Below are 20,670 nucleotides of genomic sequence, written 5' to 3'. Positions count from 1 at the left end.
ATAAGGCTAAAGGAAATAGGAACTATGATAAGCACTGTACTCTAGTTGATAAAGTTGTTTCTCATAAGGGTATGGGTTAACAATTCTGAACCTATAATACAAATATACTGGAATTGAACAATTAATAAAGAAAATGGTGGATGGCGGGAACCAGGTGTTTGGATTGGGGAAGTTATAGACAAGTGAGGAGAGAAGACTAAAATGATCCATAAGGTAATAGATTAGAACCGGAGACATCAGTATGAACTCAAGTTTAGCTTAATGTAAATACAAATGGTTAAAAATAGAAATACTTACATTTATATGTATATACCGGGGTTAGAATACATACACATATTTCCTTGTGCTGGCAATTTTGAGAGAGCCTTAAGGCAAAGACACCCCAATAGCAACAAGCATACCTAACACCCAGACCTTGGTTCCTAACACCATTCTCTAATAAATAGACTTGTGCTCCTTGGAGAAATGGCTGATTCTAGGGCTTGGGCAGGAAATACACAAGATGAGCCTAGAGCATATTATAGTTCTAGAAAATAAGGGAGTTGTAAAAGCAAACAAGCAAACACAAAGATGGGAGTATATCAAAGGGACATAAGAGCCAACTAATACATCTTCCGATGGCCAAAACTGGAACAATCTGAGCAAACTCAATTAGTATTGGATTACAACCCAAAGTATAAAATAACTATCCATGAGCCCATTCTGATATAAGTGACTGACTAATAAATGGGAGAAATTCATATACAGGAGTTGAATGAAATTCAATTTCAATACATGAAATTCATGTACAAGAATTTCAAGCAATTTATGTAGATACTTCCCACTCCTTAAGCGATTTCCTTCCAAAAAGTGTGGCATGGAAAGGGAGGAAAAAACCTAACTCTATAGTGGAGTAACTGGACAATACTACCTCAAGGTTAACATCAACCGTGATAAATCTTGTTGATAGTATGTGTCATGATACGATGTGATGAGAATGGCACTTTACCTTTGTAGTCTTCCTCCCCAAACCCATAACCCCAGTTGAATCGTGAGAAAAACATCAGACAAATCCCAATTGAGAAAAATTCTATGAATACCTGACCAATACTCAAAACCATCAAGTCATCAAAAATAGGAAAGTCTGAGAAATCATCAGAGCTGAGAGGAACCTAAGGAAACATAAGAACTAAATGTAATGTGGTATCCTGGATGGGATACAGGAACAGGAAAATGATATTAGGTAAAAATGAAAGAAATCTGAAAAAATATGAACTTTTATTAATAACATATTGATGTTGGTTCATTAATTGTGGTAAATGTACCATACTAATGTAAGATGTTATAATGAGGGAAACTATCTATGGGGTATATAGGAACTTTCTATACCATCTTCACAATTTTTCTGTAAATCCACAACTATCTTTAAAATAACCATTATTTCTTAAAAAAGGTAATTTTTTATGCCTACAGCCTATATTGTGAGCAATCCCAGGGGTGGTGGTAGTGGTGGTTGTAAGGCAAGAAAGGTAGGCAGGGGCCAGATAGTGAGGAATCCTTACGTAAACCAAATTAAGGAGTTTGAATATTTTCTTACAGGTATTGCCAGCAACTGAAGAGTTTTAAATAGATGAGCAATGTGATCAGATTTATATTTTATAATTTTTATGTTTGTCTTATTCTACCAATCACTGGACCTTATATCAGACCAGCAAAAACCTAAGCTCAGGGACTAAGGCATCTGTAGCTTTTAAAATCTTCACATATGTTCCTGGTGTACACTGAGGACTGAGGATCACTGGTATAAAGAATCAATTAGAAGAAAAGGGCCAGGGCTATACACAATAAAAGTTTAACTCAGAAATGGTTAAAGAAGACAATGGCCATGAGAATAAAGGAGGAAACAAATTCAAGACACACTTAAAGTAAGCGGATGTGGTTCAAGTGATATGGGCTCCTGTCTACCATACAGGAGGTCCAGGGTTCAATTCGTGAGGCCTCCAAAGGCAAGCTGGCCCACATGGAGAGCTGGCCCATGCAGAGAGCTGGCCCATGTGGAGTGCTGGCCCATGCAAGAGTGCTGGCCCTCACAGAGTGCTGACCCACATGGTAAGCTGCTGCAACAAGATGACGCAACAAAGAGACACAGGAGAGACAATAAGAGACGCAGCAGACCAGGCAGCTCAGATGGCGCAAGAGATTGAGCGTCTCTCTCCCTGGTGCCACCTAAAGAGCAGACAAGCAGACACAGAATATACAGCCAATGTACAGAAAGCAGTGAGCATAAAACAATGAGGGGGGGAGGAATAAATAAATATATATATATATATATATATGTACTTTTTAAAGACAAAGTTAAGAGGCAGAAATAACTTATTTTTTTTGTGTGTGTAATGACTAGATATATGTACAAGTAGAATGAAACCAAAAATCTGAGCCATGGTTTCTGGCTTGAGTAGAAGGGTAAATGATGACAGTTTTAAAGACAGATTTCAGAAAGAAGGTGGATAATAGTGGGATGGAGGAAGGAAGGGAAGATAATGAGTTTTTTGCACAAGACAAACTTTAAGGAATACATTCCTTAATGTAATACATTAAGAAATACATTTAAATGGATATCCCCAATAAGTAGTTGGAAATAGAGTTCAAGTGAGTGCTTGGTGCTAGAATTGTAGATTTGGGAGTCAGGTAGTAGTTGAAGTTATAAGAAAATGATCAGGAAAGAAAAGTGGGACAAATGGAAACCATGGTAGTACTGACATTTAGGACGCAAGAGAGGAAGAGGAGTCAGTTATTGGATTAAATATGAAAATATATTAAAAAATGAGAAGCTAAAATAAAGAATTGGTTTTGGAAATACAGGAAATCAGTGCTGACCCTTAACAAAGTGATTTGAATCCTGGCTCTGCCAGCAGAGTACAGAGAGTTGAGGAATAAACAGGGCAGTGGGGAAACTGAGGTGTGAGTGTAGACAATTCTGATAGGCAGTGGAGAGGAAAGGAGAGAAGTGGGGCTATAGCTTGAGGAATCACCTGTGTCAAAGACAGGCAGTTGGTAAGCTGCAAAGAATCTTGAATATCTTTGTAAGATGAGAGGAAACCCAATGTAAAGAAAGACTGAAGATTCTGTAAAGAGAGGGAATTGTTGATGAAGCAAATTTCTGGAAGTAGGAGGAAGAGAAGGAGAATAAGTACACAGAGAACATTTTAGCCATGAAAGGTGTCAAGAACAATCTCATTCTCTGAAATGGGTCGGGATGGATAAGAATAGGGGCATTAAAATGGAAGGGAGGATGGTTAAGAGAATCCTTTTCCAGTGTTCCCTTTGTGAAGTAGGAGGCTGAAAGAGAAGACATCTGAGGACAGGAGGAACAGGAAAGCATGAGAAAGGAAACCAACAGTATTTGAGTAAATGGCCTATCTGACGTTGCAGTGAAATTAGTGATCATTTATTGGTTGCCTCCCCAGCACTCACTCCCCACTTACAGTAGCTCATGTACTTGGGATCTGTGAGTTTCCAGAGAAGCCAGGATGGACCCGAATAACCTGCACCAAACCAATCAGCACACTGCAAACCTCTGGGCATAGGCGATTTGGTACAGAGGTGAACATATAACTAAATCTATCCAACAGAGTGCATCTCAGGTCTATCACTAGAGATTTGGGAACAAAAGGTGACTTCATGTCCCTGTTACTTATGAAAGGGGATGCAAATAGCTCTTCAAGCTATTGAAAGCCATCTTGAAGTCATGAGTGGGCCTGGCCTTACGATGATACAGTACAACTTTAAGATGGAGCGGTCTCCGAGGAAGGAAAATTGAGATAAAAGATAAAAGATATAAGAAAGAGAAAGAATCCAAGCTCTGTAGTTGAAAGATAAAAAGAAGCTAGTTCCCATCATTAAGTAGTTGGATTAAATTTCATTTGAAGCCAGTCCCACCTTTGGGTTTTTCAGTTATTGATTCAATACATTCTCTTATGTGTGCCAATCTGATTTGAGTTTTCTGTTATCTACAACCAAAAGTAAAATATACCACCTGCAGTCTGGGGGCTAAATATTTGGTTTGATTTAGATTGGGCCCATCCAGGCTGATCGAACAGAAAGTAATGGTGATTTATGATAGTGGAATTGAGGGAGAACAGAACTAACAACCAGGAGGCTGACTAGTTAAAAGCACACAACACAAAGGGATGGGCAGTGAAAGAGGGGAGGAGGGGTTAAGGGCGCTGGTGGGCACGATGTGGATGAAGTCTGTGTTTAATAGAAACAAGACGAGTGGAAGACAGAAATACTAGTTAGTAATTAGGTCTGCTGAGTTTGTTAATCCATGTCACCTAGTAACAAAAACACAAATACTGTAACAATGAGAAGGAAATACTAGCTTTGAATAAGGCTTTTACAAAGTGGTTAGAATCATAAAACCACAAACACCTATGAAAGAGAAACATTTTAATCCTGACAAAGAGCTAAAACATGGACTCCCAACTACCACCTAATTTTAATCTTCTGAAGGTCATTACAATAGATCCCAATCCCTTGCTTTTCAGGAACAACCCCGCTCCCCCCCCTGCCGCCCCCCCCACTGGACCATTTAAAACAGGGTTTTTCAAATTAATGTCCTACGGCAATTTTTAAAATTGTTCTTTTATTATGATAATAATCTAAAAGTAAAATCAACAGGAGCACATGTGTAACCGCTACTTGATTTCAGTGCCTGTGTTTGCTTTTATGATCTGGTTGGCAACAAGCAGCACAGATGTAATATGTAAATGATGCATCTGAGAATACAGCACACTGTAAAAAAATTCTGCAGTAGTTTGAATAGAGAAAAATGGTGAAGGATTGAGATTATACATAGCACACAATGGCACAGATGGGCTGAAGTCAAAAGAACCTGTAAGTGATGGTCAGTATCTTGTTCATAATGAGAGCTGCCATTTAGTTTCAGTTAATCATCAGCAGTCACATTCTAATACTGTTATTTTGAATTTTTATTGGCTTTTCGGTTGTATATGTACTTATTTTGATTTTGTAGCTGAATAAGAGCTCTGTGTACAGGAGTTTATACTTAGATTTGTGTTTAAAAACAATATAGTAAAATTATTTTAGGTCAACCCAGGGGTCTGTATGAATTTTCTCCCTTTAAACAGAATTTTAGCATTTAGCATTTAAACATTTTCCAAGATTGGAAATACACTATTAGATGATTCTTTTCTAGATAGTCCGACTCTTAATCCTCCTTTGCAGTAGAAATACTCTAAGTAGGGCAGATCATCTTAATTCTCCTTGGAAAGCAATTTAGGTAGAGGCAAAGAGTTCAGACTAAATGGAATCCAGGCTTTGCCACTTACTACCATGTAACCTCTGGTTGATATTTAAGCTTGTTATTCTTAATTTCCTCAATAAAATGTGGTTAAATAAGAATATTTCAAAATATAGGTTTCTTAAAGGAGATGATGTATGTAGCATATATGTAGCAGAGTGCTAGATGTGTGGTATATGCTCAGTAAATGTTAGCTGATATCATTAGTTCAGTCTCTTCTTACAATTTCTACTGGGCTTCATGAATACTACAGGATTAAGCCTTCCACTGAGATATTTCTTAGTTTAAATAACATGCTATATAAGTAGTCCCAGTGTTACAACCCAACTCCTAAAGGTCACAAGTTGGTGAGGCTGCAAGACCAAAGAACACACATGGAATTTAGTCAGGCTTTATTGGGAGTTAAGGACAGGAGTGAATCTTTGACAGTGGCCTGTCAAAGAATGAATGAAGTTTGCTCTCGGTAAACAGATGAGAAAATGAGGGGTGATATATAAGGGGTTCCAGAACAAGGACATTCCATAGGATATGAGAACAGAGTTCCTGCTAAGATCACGTGAAGCGTACACATGGGGAGTGGTGATGTTTTCACTACGCTCATAGGAAGGACATTTACTGAGGATGTTTATTGCTTTGGGAAGATTATAGTTTACCATAACATCTCTACATTCTCTTTCCTCTGGGGAGGGTTGTTAACCTTCAACTTACGCCTAGGTCACACAATCAGCTATGTGCTAAGACTTGGGGGGGGCCCTGGATCCCCACAATCTACCTTCACATAGCAGCCTATGTTGACCATAGAACAAGTATTGCATCCACATTCTACAGCAAGAGTATAAAAGATAACAGCTAAACACATTGTGTCTCTCAGTGACAACTGCAGCACCACCTGGCACAAAAAACAGCCAATGGGTAGAACTACCAGGGAGCACGCTTTACTCTATATATCTAGCCTTAATAGTAAAATTACACAACTCAGCAGGTAACCACCCCAACATTATGGATTCCCTCTTGTTGTTACATGCAGAAAGGAGCCATGTGATCTATGGTGACAGACTCAGCTGTTAACCATCCTAAACCATTATATACAGCATATCCTAATAAAGGCCTGGGCTTATTCATCTGTTCCCAATAAGAGAAAAAAAATTATATATGTGTATATATATATATATATATATATATATATATATATGAGTATCATTGAAAGATGGCAGCTGAATCTCAGTCTTAAATGAGAAAGTTTTGTTCCAAACTTGCTGATGGGTCATATTCTGCCATGCCAGCGAGGTGTTCCACACTGTCCAATTTGCAGGAGTTGTGGTCCAAGAAAGGCCAGTAGCACCCAGAAATGGTAAGTCTGTGCAAACCCAACAGTAGGTTCCATTGTGGACATGGATTATTGCTGAAGCCCACTACAGGAAGGTATTGGCTAAGGTGTTATGGGTGAAAAGAAAGATGTTTATGGCAAACAGTAAGGAGTCTAACAGTGTACAAGCAACATTTCCATTAGCGGATAAAGGAGTCCAGGTCTTTCAAGTTGGACCTCGTGGTCAGAGTCTTTACTGGGCTTTATTCTGACCAGTTGCCTTCCTTGTTTCCTATACTAACTTGCCTCAACTACCCCCCTCAGATAATTCACATCTTATTCTTAAGGGGGAGCTGAAGGGCAATGGTCATTCTTCTGTAGCTGCTTCCTGCTGGTTAGGGGCAGAAGACCCTGCCTAACAAGGTGTGATACTCTCTGGCTATTCTATTGAAGCTAAGGGAAGGTAAGTTCGGCACTGTGGTTGGAACTGGATGAAATCTCCACATGACTAATAGCTTGTTCTGGAAGGCACTAATTCTGGGAGAAATAAACTTAGTTAGAATTTTGAAGATTCATGTTCCTGCTGAAAGGATAAAGAAAATGGTGGTAAGCAGCTCCAAAAAGGGGGCCAGCCATGACATACTGGACAATGGGAATGAGAAAGCCCAGGTGCCTCCAGAGGCTACATCCTTCTGAAGCTGATGGGCTTTATCTAGTAAGCTTCACATGCAGTCTAGGAAACCACCAGCCCCCAGTTCCCACAGCAGTGGTTATGACGAAGACAGCTAGGAGAAGTAGGAGGAGAGGTACCGTTCTAGATATAAACAATATAGGCAACAACAAGATAAGCATATGGCAAGCAAAATAAAGACAATATTGAAGAAAGCCATTCTTTTTATCTTATGTTCATTAATTACTTAGAAAATGAATTAAATTTATGAAGACTTTTAACGTGTTCAATATCCTTCTGCACATGATCTAGAATAGAGGAGATATATATTCATCAGGTAAATAGGCACAATACTTAAATACTAATCAATGCACTAATCAATGCACAAGCTCCTCTTTGAGATGCAGTGAATAGATCTAAGATCAGATTTGCAAAACTGTACATGTTGTCTCTCCATGGGAGCAGGTCATAATGCCGACTGTGTCTGTTTAAGTTCTACTCACATCACTCTGGTAATTATTGCTCCCCTTGGTATGTCCTTCACACAGCCAGCATGCTGCAGCACTAATAGCTCTTGGGGAGAGCGCCAGTGTTTCACCAGCCTGGTGCATAGTGCCAAAGGGCATTATGAAACAGAGCCTGTTTGGAGGCAATGTTGTAAATCTGGCCATACTGAGCCATCACCAGCAGCTTCGAGAGTCTGAAACTGCAACATACTCTCCATCCACTTCAAGAACATAACCAGAGATGTGGTAGATACCTTTTTTGTTTTAGGGGTCTGTGACCAACCTAGCCAATAACTCAAATAGAGAGGCACCATGCAGTGTACTGAATGCCCAGTTTGAATGCACAAAACAGCCTGACGATAGTGAAGTCAATCTCTTAATTTTATACACTTTCTAAATACTTCCAATGCAGTTTATAACATCAAATGAACTTAACTATTTTAGTACTTTACTTTTTACTTTTACACATTTACCATGATGACATTAATAGGTATTTTACTTTAACAGTACAGGAAAATCTGCTTTCTCCATTATTTTACAAAAATCTAAGATTCCCAATGGAGTCAAGGTTATCTTCCCCCTACCACCACTTTAATATGCAGATTGAGGTGGCCTCTGACAGGTTTCCCTGCTATGAAGTTACTTTTTACTTTTTATCAACTTCAATTCAGGTTTCTATTTAATAATGGCTGGAATTAGCCATGATAGGACTTCATTTTAGACAATGCATTTACAAACTTCTTAGAATTAACCTTAAGTTACTTTGGTTAACCAGATTTCTACTTAATGATTTCTCAGAATCAGCACTTACATTATAATCTTTCAGTTTAGAAAATGCTTTTACAAACTTCCTATAACCAGCCATAACCACATGAACTACTTTGCCTCAAGGAAAATTTTGCCTTTACAAAACACATTCCCTTACTTAATGCTACCTTCTACAATACCCTCTATAACTTTCTATAGTCATTCAAGTCTTGTCTAATATATTTCCATCCTGATTTTATGAAAATCAGTCATCTTAGGACAAAATACATTCCCTTAAATAAACTTACCAAATTTTAGTCAGCACTGACTGTTAATTCACTTCCACAAGCCTTTTGCTTCTTTCTATATCCATTAAAGTCTCACATCCCTCATTCTGTTCTGTGAAGGAAAAAGAAAAACCAAGCTATTCATTCCATTTAGGCAAAAAACAATTTTTTAAAAAGAGGCTTGTCATAATTTCATTAGCCAAAAGCTTAAAATTTTCATATTTAAGAATTAACATATATAATGCTAATTTATTTTATTAGTGTCCTATAAACCTAGTGAGATTACACCCAAGCTAAATAAAATTGAAATCATTATCGCTTATGCAAGAGATGTTATTTTTCCTTCCTTCTCCATAGGAAGGCTAAAACCTCCTTTTTTCTTAATAAATTCAAAAACTGTGAATAACCTTAAAAGCATACTGGGGAAGTGGCTGTGGCTCAATCAGTTGGGCTCCCGTCTACCATATGGGAAGCACTGAGTTTGTGTCCCCAGGCCTCCTTGTGAAGGCAGGCTTGCCCGCACACTGCGGAGCGCCGCCTGACCTGCAAGCACCGTGGAGCACCAACTCAGCAAGGTGACACAACAAAAAAAGAGAGGCAAGCAAAAACACAGAAGAACGCACAGCAAATGGACACAGAGAACAGAGAGCAAGCAAGCCGCAGGGGAGAGGGGAAATAAAATAAATAAATATAGACACAGAAGAATGCACAGCGAAGGGACACAGAGAGCAGACAGCAAGCAAAAAGCCACAAGGCAGGGGGGAAGCATACTGACTGTCAGGTCCTGGAATAATTATAATTGTTTAATTTATTTAATCATAATTTAGAAAAATCTTTCCATAGCTTTCAATGACTTTCTTTACTTACCAAAATCTGGATATTTGTATTATTACTATCATCTCAAAACCTGTTAAAATTTAATAGGGGAATTACAGGACAGACTATACAAAATAAGGTTTATTCTGTAATATCCCCCTCTGTCCCTATCATTTTAATTTCCAGGCCTCTTAGAATTCTAGGTTAAACTCACATCTCCCCTATTTTTCCACACCCAGCCCATCCCCTTAGTTTTCTCAACTGGTTTTACTCGAATTCAGTTAAGGTTAGGAGAAGACCCTGGGTGTATGTAGGCTATGGAAAGATTATGGAAGAATTTAGGATAAAATAGCTTCTTTATTTTGATTTTATGTCTTTTTATCCTGTTTGGCTTTTCTAATTTGGACTCCAGGAGTATTCAATCACCAATATAAGCACTTATTTAATTTTTGGCCCTTTGAATAGAGCTCTTTTAAGAATTTTCATATGTTAATATTACCAGCTAGAGGTATGAAAATATACACTGAACAAACAGACAAACACAAAAAGAGTTAACCCACACCAACAGAAACAAAGCTCACTAATTTGACTCATAATTCTTACTCTTTTGGTATGGCTGCCTCCAAGCTCTCCACATTTCACATCTCTGATTTTTATTGCTTTTAAGATCTCCTCTGGAATCAGTGTTGCCTGTAATATGCAAGCTCGTTCTTGGAAACACATTTATTAGTAACCAGCAACCAGTTAGGAATACTTGAGCAGTATAAATGCAGGTAAGCACTAATTTAGCAGTTTAGACAGACATTTAACTCCTCTATTCTGGATTACTACTCTTTAGGAGTACACTTTTCAGAGTCGAAGTTCAGGAGTAAGCTATTGATTCAAAACTGAAAGTTGGTTTTAACACCTTGATAAAAATTCTGGTCAAAATAAAATGTGACTAAAACTTAAAACATTGTCAAAATAACATCCCATTTAAACTCTTCCACAGTTTACACAAGTATTACGAGCTTTCAGTTTCGTAATATATTTTTAACTGCAGGCTTACAAAAGCTGCTAGCATTTCTTTCTTTTTTTTCACAGGATTGGTCCAGTTCAAACTTACTAAATTTTAACAGCACCTATTTTATTAACGTGGCTATCCAGATCTAATTATAGAGTTAACATGGAAACAGAACAGAGAACATCAGTGTTGCTACTTCCCCAGCAGCTAAACTAATTCTATCAACCCCACTAGCCCACAGTTGCATCATCCAGGTGGCAGGGAGTTTGCAGAGTTGCTGCCAGAATGTTTTCCCTATCTTAGTTAATTGCTATTCCCATGAGCATTTTTGGGGTGTCCCCATACTCACATGGAGTTCCACAACAATCAAGCAAGAGGGCAACTCATATTCTCTCGGTGGTCCCCACTGGTTCAGGAGGGCTGCCACCCTTACCCACATGGACGTTACAAGCCAACCCAGGATTTCATCGATGGATTATCCTTTCCCTGAGCTCTTGCCTGCTACTGCTGCTGGTCCTTCAGACTCCTGGATCGCCAGTTGTTACAACCCAACGCCTGAAGAGCATGAGTTGGTGAGGCCACAAGACCAAAGAACACACCTGGTGGCATTTAGTCAGGAATAAGCTTTTTTGGGACTTACGGACAGGAGAGAATCTTTGACAGCAGCTGGTCAAAGAATGAATGAAGTTAGCTCTCCGGAAAAAGATGAAAAGATGAGAAAATGAGGGGTGATATATAAGGGGTTCCAGAACAGGGACATTCCATAAGGTATGAGAACAGAGTTCCTGCTAGGTCATGTGAAGTATACACTTGGGGTTTGGTGATGTTTTTACTATGCTCATAGAAAGGACATTTACTGTTTTGGGAAGATTAGTTTAAGACAACATCTATACATTCTCTTTCCTCTGTGGAGGGTTGTTAATCTTTAACTTATGCCTAGGTCATGCAGAGGGCTACGTGTTAAAAACTTAGGGGGGACCCTGGGTCCCCACAAGCAGCTTCCCAAGAAGGCGAAAGACTAATTTACCAATGAAGAGGGTGGTATAGCAGAAAGATCACTGTACAGAGAACAGAATTAGCCTCAGGGAAGTAGATGTGGCTCAAGCAATTGAGCCCCCACCTACCATATGGAAGGTTCCAGGTTTAGTTTCTGGTGCCTCCTGGAGAAGATGAGCAAGACAGCGAGCTAACGTGAGGCACTGACATGGCAAGCTGATGCAACAAGATGAAGCAACAAGATAACAAAGAGGAAACACAATGAGAGACACAACAAAGCAGGGGTGGATGTGGTTCAAGCAATTGGGCACCTCTCTCCTACATGGGAGGTCCCAGGTTTAGTTCCTGGTGCCTCCTAAAGAGAAGATGAGCAGACAGAGAACACACAGATAATGGACACAGAGAGCAGACAGCAAGTACAAACAATGGAGGGGGGATAAATAAAACTTAAAAATAAGACATCTTTAAAAAAATTAAAAAAGAATAAGCCTCAAGTTCAAGTCCTGGTTCAGCCACCTAATTATTCATTATTTGGGAGAAAGTCACTTACTATGCCTAAGCGTATAGGTTCATTTTTAAAAGGGAAGTAATTTCCAAGTTATAAAACTCTTACAAAGAATATTATGAATTACATACACAGTGCTTCACAAATGTAAAGTCAAATTATTATTCAGTAAATTCCAGAAACACTTCTAAAGGGCAACCCCTTAAAGCTTGAAAAGGAAAAAAAAATCACACAATGAAATTAATAAATTATTAGAAAACCATCCCTATCCCCACCAAAGAAAAAAGAAGAGTACAATCATTCCTAATCAGACACATAATAAATATTATCCCAAGAAACTAAATCAACTAAAAAAATGAATAAATTTAAAAATAATTTAGAGAAGTCCATGAATGATAATGCCACAGCTAGCTGTTTAAGAGTAATTGAGGAGGGGAGCAGGTGTAGTGGTTTGAGCACCAGCTGCCCACGTACAAGGTCTGGGGTTCAATCCCTGGTATCTCCTTTAAAAATAAATAAATAAAGCCATTGAGGATAAAAATTATTAGTCTTAGCCTCCAAGGACCACATATAGAGAAATCTCAGTAATCTTCAACCTATAAAGGCTCTTCCTTCTAAGATCATGAGGCAGTTTTTAAGAGCTAAGAACCATAGTTTCTATAGGAACATTTTAAATGGTGATTATGCTACCAGGCCAGTCTACACATTCTTTTTCTTTCTTATTTTTTTCTTTTCCTTATTTTTAACACATGCTTTTTCTTAAAAAGTTTTTAAATATTTAAAAAATTTTTGTTTTTCTTCTCCACACATACTTTTAAAAATCCATAATAAAGTAAAGAAATTTATTTTAAATGATTCTAGAAAACTGGCAAACTCCATTTTCCCAAAGAGCTGAAATACTGCCAATCCACACTGCCTGGGGTAACTTGAATGTTATTTAATACAAAAACAATTTGATTAAATTTGATTAAAACAATTTGATTCCTTTAAGATAACAAAAACAACAAAACACATGATAAACCTATCACCCATCACTTTGCTACTTGACAGCATAAGGTATGTCTATAAAGAACTGTTGTTTAGCTATAAAATGGAACTTATATATCAGAATAAGTGTTGGCCCTTCAAATAAATCCCTTTAAGAGATTACTCTTATTCCAATAATAGCAAAGCATTTTTGAAATTCCATTTTCAGGTAATGTCCTCATAGCAAGCAATTGATTATTTTTATAAACTCAGCAGTAACAACCCTTTTGTTTTAGAATAATACATTTTGTTTCTAGAGTAGATTAGTCTTGTCATAAATGAATAGACTGCAAACATGCCCAGCTTGGAAGGACAGTCAGATATAGCTTCTGGTATATTCTATTTCCTTAAACAGCCAAACCGCATAAATCAGGTTAACACAGTAAACACTGTAATACCACAAATGATAATATCCTTATTGATATCCTTTTTTAAAAAGTCAAACTTATTTGGAAATACGAGCTAAATGTTTTTAAGAACTGTTTTGTTTTGCCATTAAAATATCTATAGGAAAAACAGAAAATATATAGAGGGAGGTAGATCCCTTTCAACAATTACAATAAAAACAATATGAAATATCTAGGAATAAACTTAGCTGGAAAAGTACAGGGCCATTATCAAGAAAACTACAGAACTCTACAGGAAGGATATGGAAAGCAATTTTAATAAATAGGATGACATAAGATGGGCTTCTGGACCTGAAGATGCAATACTATAATAGTACAAAGTCTTGCCAAAATAATCTATCAATGTAAAGAAATTCCCATCAAAATCCCAAAAATGTTTTTTGGGAACTTGAAACAAATAATTTTAAAGTTTATCTGGAAGAATGAACATGCAGGAAGTGCTAGGAAAATATTGGGAGAGAAATGAGTGATGTTGCTCATGGTGGGATAGGGACAGGAATGGGGTGTGTACTTGCCCTTCCAGACATTACAACATATTACAAAGCAAGAATAATTCAAATGTCACGTATTTGGTGTTAGAATATACTCTTAAAACAATGGGACAGAATAGAAAGTACAGAAACTAGCCAAAAAGTATATATACAAATTCTGTTTGTAATAAAGCTAGTATTTCAAATTAGTGAACTAAAGTTTGCCTATCCAATGAATGGTATTAAGAAAATGAACTATCCATTTGGAAAAAGATATAAAGTTATATCTTTACTTCATATTTTACACCAGAATAAATTCCAGATGAATTAAACTATTAAATATAAAAAATTATACCACAATAGATCTAGAAAATAGGTAGATGAATATTTACTAAAAAGTGGGGTAGGGAAACAGACTTGGCCCAGTGATTAGAGCGTCCGTCTACCACATGGGAGGTCCGCGGTTCAAACCCCGGGCCTCCTTGACCGGTGTGGAGCTGGCCAATGCACAGTGCTGATGCGCGCAAGGAGTGCCGTGCCACGCGCAGGGGAGCCCCAGACGCAAGGAGGGCACCCCGTAAGGAGAGCCGCCCAGCACGAAAGAAAGTGCAGCCTGCCCAGGAATGGCGCCGCCCACACTTCCCGTGCTGCTGATAACAACAGAAGCGGACAGAAGAAAAAAAACGCAGCAAATAGACAAAGAGAACAAACAACTGGGGGGGGGATTAAATAAATAAATAAATCTTTTTTTAAAAAAAAGTGGGGTAGAAAGGATTCTTTCAAACATGATACTAAAGTGATAAACTATAAAAAACAAACAAACAAAAAAAGACTAATAGATTGCTTATATAAATATATATGGAAAAATATTCTATAAAAGACTGGTGGGAATACCTACAAAATATTACAATGCATTAATAGTATTTATATGTAAGGAATGCTTAGAAAATAATTAGAAATGAGCTAATGCCACGCACAAGCATTCAAAGAAATGCAAATGATCATAACATTTGAAAATGTTCATCACACTAATAACAAAAACGTCTTCGGGATGCTTTTGACTGCAAGTTATGGAAGACACTACTCATACTGGTTTACATAATAAGGAAATTTTCTCTCTCATAAGTGGAAGCTCTGAGATTGGGAAAGTTTCAGACCTGGTTTCATCCACAGTTATACAATGCATCAAGGACCCAGGTTCCCTCCATTTCTGCATCTTGCTCTTCACAACATCACCTTCATCCTAAGGTTGGTTTCCCATGCAAGTCACAAAATGGTGGCAGCAGTTCTAGGCATTACACTGACATGGCAACACCCAAAGGAAGAATAGGACTACCTCTTTCCTATGTCTCTTTTTTAGCAATGAGCCTCTCAGAAGCTCACCAGCAGACATGCTCTCATTCTTCACTAGCCAGAATTGGGTCACAACTATTCACAAACCAATCTATGGTGAAGAATGGGCTGATGCTGTAATAACTTTAGACTAGAGGTTCTCAGAGTATGGTCCATAGATTCCTAGGAATCCCCAAAACCCTTTCAAGGGGTCTGATAGAGGTCAGAATTATTTTCACAATAAGGCTAAACATGCTATTTGCCTTTTTGACTGTTGACATTTGCACTGATGGTACATAAGCAATGGTGGGTACAACTGCTGGCACCTTAGTCTGAATCAAGGCAGTGGTACCAAACTGTACTAGACATTATTGTCTTCTTTACCACCATGCACTCACAGAAAAAAAGGAAAAAAGAAAAAGAAAAAACCAGGTTCACTTAAGCCTAACCTTGATGAAGCAGTAAAAATGGCTTTTACGGTGTACCATTTTTACTTTGGCATTTTCTCAAGAATAAACAAAGTATTTAATATCAATATCATGAAAACAACTGACATTATTTATAGCAATTGATAAAATTCAAGTTTTCAAAACAAAAATGAGAAGTTTGGGAAAACCTGTATCCAGGTGAGCGTAACAGCTTTCAAAGGCTTAAATATTGCTTTGATGATAACGAGGTATGGTGTTTTTTTTTTTTTGGTATTATATAATGAAATGTATCAGCATTTTGAAGATCTGTACAACTCAGTGAACTAATAATTTCCAGATGACCAATACATGATGTTACAAAATCATGTGTGAGTATAAGATCCATTCTAAGAGCAATATCAATGGGTTTAATGTAGTCAAGTATGAAAAGTTAACTGATATGGTTTCAGAATTCATGTTGCAATTAACCTTTAAGAAATATCATTTATTGGGCTTTTGTGTAGTATCCACACTTATCTGGAAAGACTATTTAAAGTACTCCTCCCCCTTTCTAACTGTGTGAGATCAGATTTTCTTTATATACATGAACAAGAACAACATATCACAACAGTCAGTGCAGAAACAGAAGTATCCAGCCACTTTCTTTTAAGTCACACATTAAAGATATTTGCAAAACTGTGAAACACTGCCACTTTTCTAATTATTTTCTTTTGGAAAATACTTTTAACAAAAGTATATAATTCATGATAATATGCAATGGACTTATTTTTAAGTTACTTCTTAAATATCTTAACTTTTTCTCAGCTTTAATTTCTAATATGGTAAATATCAATAGTTAGGACCTACACAAACAAAAGCTTTGGGAGGGGTTGAAACAAGCTAGTAAGATAGGGAAAAAATAGATGGATCTGGAACCTGGCAGAGAGTCCATAAGGACAGAATAGCCCCAAGATGGCTGCTGGAAGACCCTCCCCAAGATTCTGCCATCAGAACAAAGCCCCAGATATTCCCCAAGGACTTTACCATTGGGCCCTCAAGTGAGACTGATGGGAGAGATAATCAAAATGGTAAACAGCTAGAACTCCTCCCCCGTCATTGGAAAAGCAGACACAGGGCCTAAACTCTTTCTTGTGCACTCTCCCACCTCTGTCCTGCCCTCTGCACATGGCCCTCACCATTCTTCCTCTGCCATGTGTCCATGCAAGTAAAACTTGGGCATTTATAAGCTATAATGGGAAATTGTAGCCTGTAAATCAGCCCTCTTTATCACTTTTCAGCCCCTTCCTCTCTACCTGGGACCCCTGATCTGTTATTTGCTCCCATTTCTCGTCCCTCCCTACCTGAATAAATTACTGGCCTGACTCACCCGATGTGCTCTTGAAGTTCATTTCTGCAGCATAGTCAAGAACCTATGCTGGGTCTGGGTCTCTATATGCTGGTACTGGGTCTCTATAATTTTTAAGAGTGTCAAATGGTCCTGAGCCCCAAAAGTATGAGATTAATTATCTTGGGTGACATGGATATTGGAAAGTCCATCAATTTTAAAACAGTAGAGAGGTAAGTTTCTCACTATCATTTTGGCAAAAGTGAAATAAGATCAGTGGTTTGCAAAAATCGGCATCCTCACACACTATGATGGTAGACTGAATGAGAGACCTGTCCTGGGGGAAGTTTGGCAACACATATTAAACATTTTAAAGAAAAAAATTTGATGGAAAATTCCATTTCTGGACTAAATCCTAGGAACACAATCAAAAGAATCTATTAAGGATTTGTCACAGTGTTATTTATAACATTATATGGAAAAACTGCAAACAATCCAAAGAGTCATCTTTAGAGGACTAAGTAAATTATCGTACATCCACATAAAGGAAGTTACATAACCAATTAAAGATGTCAATAAAGAAGCCCTAAATTTATTATATGGAAAGACGTTCATCTTTATTGAGTGAAAAAAAAAAGTATGAAATAGTACCTATGGTATGATCTCAATTTCAAAAACAACAAATATGCATAGAAAAAATCCAGTGGAACTTGCAGTAGTTATCTCTGATGAAAAGGCTCACAGGAGATCCTTATATTTTCTTCCTAATGTGTCTCAAAATGTTCTCTTTCTTTCTTTTTAACCAACTCAAATTATCCTTTATAATCAGAAAACATAAAAATATTTTTAAAATCACTAAGTATACAAATGACATATAATATGCTAGGGGAGTTCGGGGAAAAAATGGTATGGGCATTATGTGACAGTAAAACCAGAAAGATTTCAAAATTTTTCTGATTGCCACTCATTTACACTGAGAAAAGGATGCTGTTGAATCCACAAAAGTCTCATTAATCAGACCTAGACAGGGCACTGCTGCTAGCTGGAGTCAAGACCCAAACACCACAAGGCCAAAGAAATTCAGAAAAAGGCTACGTTAAAAGACCTGATTTATTAGACTAGGTTAGGCGGGAAATGATCATGGGTGCTGATGAAGGTGAGACCAAGAACCCTTAAAAAAGAACGAAATTATTAGAAAAGGAAAAGAGTAGCAGGAGGAAGAACACAGACAAATAACCCACATTAGGATGCCAAATTCCAGTTATCCAGAAACTTACAATTCACCAACTATGGCAGGTACTTATATGTTGCAGTTTGCCATTATTGCCACCCTCCTTTTCCATTTGGTAACTGTTTCTGATGTGCCAGAATCTTTTCATTTATAGTACTTGTTAATCATCAGCTGGCTAACATAGATGGCTCCAATCAGATCTGCCCAGTTTTTTTTCCAGGTCTGGGGAAAACTCATGCACCCTCTGCTGGTCAGCTCCACATCAGTACAAAAGAGTATGCACTCAGAGCAGATAAATTCCCAAATCACAGTGATACACTTTTATGTTCTCTATATAGATAATTTCAGTGAAGAATTTGGGAACCCATTTCCTCAAACTGCCATCTGAGAGGGTAATTCCAAAACAAAGCCTTCCTTTTTTAAACCAAAGAAAAATATGATAAAAACTAAAGTGCTGTGAGAGAAGATCCCATCAAAAGCATGTCAAATCCTAATGGTTCCGTTTTACTTAACAAATAAGTAAAGGTGTTCAGATGACTGTACTCTTAATGTGACTATAAAGCTCCATTAGAATTTTACTATTTTTTGACAACTTGAGAATTACTATAACAAATAAGATTTGTAAGGTTTTACAACTATTTAAAGCGCTTTCAACTTTTCACACTTAAGCCTCACAACAATCCTATAATAGAGCGAGGAAGGCAGGACAAGCATTTTTGTTATCATCATTTTACAGATGTGGGAGCTGAATGAAGCTCAAAGGGGTAAGCTTCATCATGTAGCTGTAAGAGTTCAGACTCCAAGGAGGCCTCCCGACTCCAGATTTTCTGTGCTATTCAGTACACTGGTTTACCTCAGCTAATGATCTTATTTGGAGTTTTCTAAAGAGTTGGCATGCATTTTAAGCAGACAGGTAAAATAACTTTTAAAATGTTTCAGCAATACATTGCATTTTTATTTTAAACATCAAAATTTTAGCTGCTGAGCCCTAAATCTTGGAGACTTAGAAAATGGGAAGTACTTTGTCCTAAAACAACATCAGTTTAACAAAGGGAAGTGGAAATCATAAGGAGCCTATCAAAGACTCAAAGTTTATCATAGAATTTCATTATGGTACATTCATTACAATTAATGAACCAATATTATTAACTGTAGCCCATACTTTCTTCAGATTAAGTCCTCATGTCTCCTTAGGCTCCTCTTGGCTATGGTAGTTTCTCAGACTTTCCTAGTTATGCTTGTTTTTAACAAATAAAGTTTATCGATACATATTAATAAACCATACAATTCATCCAAACTGTATGATTAATGGTATTTGGTATAATCACACTTGTGCATTCATCACTTCAATCATTAAAAGCATTTTCATTATTTTAATAATAATAATAAACAAAAACAGACAAACAAGAAAATTCTTTACCTCTCAATCGCTCTGTTTCCCATACTATACATAGTTGCTATTTCTGGCTATTCTTGCACAATTATTTACTTACTTATTAAGCAGTTTTAGTGAGATATATTTACATACCATATGATCTATCTAAAGTGTATAATCAATGACTTTTAGTATAATCACAATGTTGTACATTCATCATCACAAAAATTTTTAGAATTATTTCATTACTCCAAAAAGAAAATGTAACACATTCCTTAGCATGCCTTCTCTAACCCTACATAACCATCAATTTTCATCTGTATAAATTTATTTATATTAACATTTTATAAAAATGGAATCATGCCATATGTTACAGAATATATTTAGTTCATAGTAGCACAATCATACAGTATTTGTCCATTTGTGTCTGGCTTTCTTCACTCTCTCCAGGTTCATCCATGTTATTATGTTTTACGACTTCATTTCTTCTTACAGCTGCATAATATTTCATCATGTAAATACACCACAGTTTATTCTATTCATTGGTTGATGGACACCTGGGTTGTTTCCATCTTCTAGCAATTGTGAATAATGCCGATATGAACATAGGTGTGCAGATGTCAGTTCATGTCACTGCTCTCAGTTCTTCTGGGTATATACCCAGTAATGGTATTGCAGGGTCATGTGGGAAATCTATATTTAACCTCTTAAGGAACTGCCAAACAGTCCTCCACAGTGGTTGTACCATTCTGAATTTCTATCAACCGTGAATAAGTGTTCCTATTTCTCTACATCCTCTCCAACACTTTTAGTTCTCTGTCTTTTTAATAGTGGCCATTCTGATAGGTATGAAATGATATCTCATTGCAGTTTTGATTTGTATTTCCCTAATCATTACTGATGTTGAACATTTTTTCATGTGTTCTTTTCACCATTTGT

General features: G+C 37.2%; 1 protein-coding gene across 4 annotated transcripts in view; it reads right to left on the bottom strand.

The window, feature by feature from the left end:
* METTL8 (methyltransferase 8, tRNA N3-cytidine) overlaps nt 1-20,670 on the bottom strand; it is a 113,123-nt gene that overhangs the window by 80,829 nt on the left and 11,624 nt on the right. For 2 of the 4 annotated variants that reach the window (XM_071216302.1, XM_071216303.1), the window contains exons 1-2: nt 10,238-10,347; nt 8,840-8,930 (exon numbers count right to left, since the gene is read on the bottom strand). The gene's annotated coding sequence lies outside the window, so the exon portion shown is untranslated. Of the gene's footprint in view, nt 1-8,839; nt 8,931-10,237; nt 10,348-20,670 lie in introns of those variants that run through there. The other 2 variants (XM_058300655.2, XM_004485044.4) reach the window with 1 other exon arrangement.

Source organism: Dasypus novemcinctus, chromosome 7 (assembly GCF_030445035.2).
Source record: "Dasypus novemcinctus isolate mDasNov1 chromosome 7, mDasNov1.1.hap2, whole genome shotgun sequence".
Taxonomy (NCBI): domain Eukaryota; kingdom Metazoa; phylum Chordata; class Mammalia; order Cingulata; family Dasypodidae; genus Dasypus; species Dasypus novemcinctus.
The sequence above is the reverse complement of the archived record's forward strand: the minus strand, read 5'-3'. Positions and strand labels throughout refer to the sequence as shown.